The sequence below is a fragment of the Pelmatolapia mariae genome, linkage group LG2 (assembly GCF_036321145.2).
Source record: "Pelmatolapia mariae isolate MD_Pm_ZW linkage group LG2, Pm_UMD_F_2, whole genome shotgun sequence".
NCBI lineage: Eukaryota > Metazoa > Chordata > Actinopteri > Cichliformes > Cichlidae > Pelmatolapia > Pelmatolapia mariae.
The window spans coordinates 16245935-16250421 of NC_086228.1; positions in this window are offsets into that span (position 1 = coordinate 16245935).

Genomic DNA, 4487 nt, shown 5'->3' on the forward strand with positions numbered 1-4487 from the left:
AGGAGATAAGAAAATGAAAAGAAGAGAGCTGCAAGGGATGCTGGACTAATAGATGATCTGATTATAAATTGAAAAATGGCAAAATGGAATTGGATAGGTGGGTTAAAGGTTCAGGGATAAAAAGAAGAAAATAAAGACAAATCAAATCAAGAAATTTAGAGAATTATACAAAACAACCATAAATAACAGGACAGAACAAGGAAGACTTTGAATTACCATTTCCTCTCAACTGTAACTAATAAAGTTTTAACCACAAGGTTGTGCTGTTGCACTTCAGTCCTATTCAGGCAGGTTTGACCCCACTGAGGGAGAAGTGGAGGGTGGAGTAATTCATGGTGCAATTTTCAACAATTTACTCTACATAGCCAATGAATCTGAAAAATACATGTTAGAAGAGAGGTTACAGACATGACTGCAAATAAAAAGAGACAGCACTCAGCAGAAAAATAGATAGATCTGAATAGATCTGAATCAACAGGCCACAGCAACAACACAGGAATAAGATGGGCAAATGCTGACAAAGCTATGAATGTGTGAAGAGTGGTAGTATTTTTGGATATTTTATTATGCTAAATTCAAATGTAGCACATAGAGCTTGTAAAGGTCAGTCCAAATAAACTGAAAAAAAGATGCTTAAAAGCATATATAGCTCTCAGAAGGCTTAACATGAAAAGTTAGCTTACATTTATGTTGAACACTGGGAATAAATTTCAAATATTAAACTTTCAAAACAAAAAAATCCAGTGACATCATACTTTTATACATGCAAAGCCTGGGATCACCTATTAATTACATTTAAACATGCTAGCTCAGTCTACTTTTTGTCAGCACCTTGCATGTATATTTGTGAACATAATGTGACACCAAATGTTGTGGTTTTAATTTGAGAACATGGACCCAAAAATGCAATATGTATCTTAATGCGCAGGTTTAAGACTTCAAAATTAGATGTCTAGGATCTGTTAATGGCATACAAAATGGCAAGATAGTCCCAAATACAGCTGACAGATTTATAAATAAATAAGCTTCTGTCCAGATTCATAATTCATAATTACATTTGAGATTCATACAGGAAGCAATTTACCTGAAAACAATCAGTTGCCTTGCTCACCTTACTCTCTTCTCAAGCTGAAACTCTACCTCTCATTCCTGCTCTTCCTACTCCTACACACATATTCTGCAGTAACTGAATACATGGATAGTGTATTTTCTGGGGGTGGTTAAAAGCATTGTGGGAGATGTAGGAAATCTGTGGATGACACAGGTTTTTTAGAATAGATAGATCTGGGTAGTTTCATAAATGCAATGCCATCTCACAACGAAAACAAGCATAACAATCTCACTGTTTGGATATTTTTCCTGATAATGCCACGAGGTTCTGTGAAAGCAGCTGTATGTTGGATGTATGTTATCATCATTTTCCATTCAAAAAATAATCCAAATATGTACAGCTGGATAGATAAACTATTGATGTCATTCCACTTATGCTTACGCTATGTTCATTTAGTCTGAACCAGTGCATTTTGACCAAATAAACAGACTCACCTGTAAGTCTGAATGGTAAGCAGTAAGCATTTTCTCCTCTACTTTGCACTCAAAGCATTTCATACAACTTGCTGCATTCATCTATTCATACAAGCCCCTTTATGCTTTCTATGTAACATTCATACACATTCACACAATGGATGCATTAGAGAGCATCTTTGGGATATTTGGCATGCAGACTGGTCCAGCCAGGGATTGAACCACTAACCAATGACCTCTAAGTCAATGATTTAGAGGTCATTGACTAGTTGGGAACTAGTCAATGACCTCTAAATCCTGAACTTCAGCCCCCCCTGAACACAGCTGAACAGGAATAATGGCACTTTTCTTTCATCATCATGGTAAATGGCTTTATAATAAGCACTTACGAATACAAGGTGTGAATCAGCCAGTGGATTTGTCTGTCTTTAATTGGTGTGTTTTCATTAACACATAAACTCCTGGGATGTACACTCTAGGGCTGCTTTGTCCTTTCTACTTGACTTGTTATTCCGAACTAATCTCTTTTGTTTTTAGCTAACAATGATATGAGGTTTATTTTTGTTTTCACACATGTATTTTGTATATCCCCATTTTCTTTTAACCTCTTGTTTGGATAAAACTTGCCACACATCTTGAACACACAGATCTCAGGATTTGTCAAAATGACCTCTTACTGCCCAAAAAGAAAAGGTCCCATAGCAACATTGAGCAGAACTAGACCTTTAACCCCAGAGAGACGTCTATGTTTGACATGAAATAAAGATTAATAGCAGGATACTGGGACTTCCTAATGAACCATCCTGCTGTGGGCTGTAAAAAAAAGAAAATTGCACAAAAGAAGACTTGAGTTTTCCCATGTAACAGACATGTTTCATTTGAGGAGACTAAAACAGATTACATCAGAACAGATGTATCACCAAAATTAAAACATGAACTTTGGGCCCCCAGTGAAATGTTTTGCTTCCACTATGATTAATGAATAACAGACGTGAGAGCGGCATGTAAAGCCAAATTTATAGTCCATTGCTGTTGCCAATTTGCATAGCTATAAGTCAACAGATTGTTGCCAGTGCCACGAATGCTGATTCATTAAGAGGTTGGCCTGAACAGGAAAGAGTGCAATCACTGCATAGAAGAGGAAAAAAATGCAAGAAAAGAAATAAATTACATAACTAAACAGCTCACATGAAAAGTACAAACAGTGGCTGCCCTGTACAGTTTTAATTGTTGGCTTTACTCCAGTTCAAATAAGATCTTTGTGTATTATGACTTGTGTCTTCCTTGTAAATGGGGAAGAGCTTAAGTTTTAACAACAGCACCAACAAGTGAATCTCATTACTGGTTGTCCTGTTTTTTTGACACTGCCACCAAGTGGAAGTTGACAACCACAACATATTGGCACACAAATTAATGCTTGATGACTTTAAAAAAATCCACTGACTTTAGGCAGCACAGTATCACGGTGCATGGTGGTTGCCTCACGGCAAGAAGGTCCTGAGTTCAACTTTACCATCTGGCCAGTGCCTTTCTGTGCGGAGTTTACATGTTCGCCTCATGTTTGTGTGGTGTCTCTCCAGGTACTCTGGCTTCCTCCCACAGTCCAAAGACATGCAATTAGTGGGGTTAGGTGAATAGGTGGCTCTAAATTGCCTATAGCTGTGAATGTAAGATTGAATGAGAGAGTCTATCTGTGTTAGTCCTGCAACAGGCTGGCGACCTGTCCAGGGTGTACCCTGCCTCTGGTTCAGCTGGACTGGGCTCCAATTCCCCCGTGTCTCTAAAAGTGGATAAGCAGAAGAGAATGGACGGATGAATATTAAATGACCATAGCGCTCAGAGAGTACATGGCCTAACTGACAGATATCTGGAACAAGTATATTTTGTCTCTAGTTTATGATTCTCTCTGTCCAACTATTTTGCCAGTCTATTGCTTAAAGGCCTTTGATGCTGTTCCACTATCATATAAACTACATACATTTCTAATGTCCATGTCACGTCTAAATTCACCTTTCTGATGGAAAATACACAAAAGTTGTTTTTTTTTAAATATTACTTTTATTTGAAATTTTTATCAGCTGAAATCACCATAGTAATTATTAGGTATTTGAAAACATTTAAATACTTTGAATCCCTTTTTATACAGTTTCATGCAGTGCTACCACTTATCTCTGATTATAATGCTTCATGCTGTTTAAACTACTTAAATCAGTCCATCCGAAAGACAGTTTAATGGTAAAACAAAATCCTGTGGTGTAGTGTGTCACAGATGAACATGGATCGCAATCTGCTGGCTAACCTCAAACTCACACAGTGCGCTGGAGAGGCTGCTATATAAGACAGCAACCATACCTGGCATCCCTCTGATGCGTATTTGCTCTCTCACACACACACACACACACACGCACAAACACATGCACACCCACACACAAACACACACAGAAGCCTACACAAATACATGACAGTGGACACACTCTCTCACTGATGTCTCGACAGCTATGCTTGCTTATGTCCAGAACACAAGCAAGTAAATCAAGGTGAACAGAGAATAGAAAGTTATTGTCTCAAATGAACAGCAACTCACAATCAAGTCCTCTTGTCAATCTACACACACACACACACACGCACACACACACACACACACACACACACACACACACACACACACACATACATGCACTATGAGTGAGGTCAGTGACTGGCTTGGAAACAGCTGCCTTACCCAAGCATGATGCTGATTAATTTGATTCCCACTGGTACACACTCCCTCCCACAAGACATGTCACTCCTGCTGCAAAGAAAATTACACCCAAGAGACAGAGAAAAAGAGAGAGAGACTGAGGAAGAGAGAGAGAGCGATGATGATGAAACAGAACTGAAGATGAAGACAGACACAAGCTTAATAATTTTAAGCACACACGATCGGTGTTTTCAGCTACATTCTCTCCAGCTGAATCTCAATC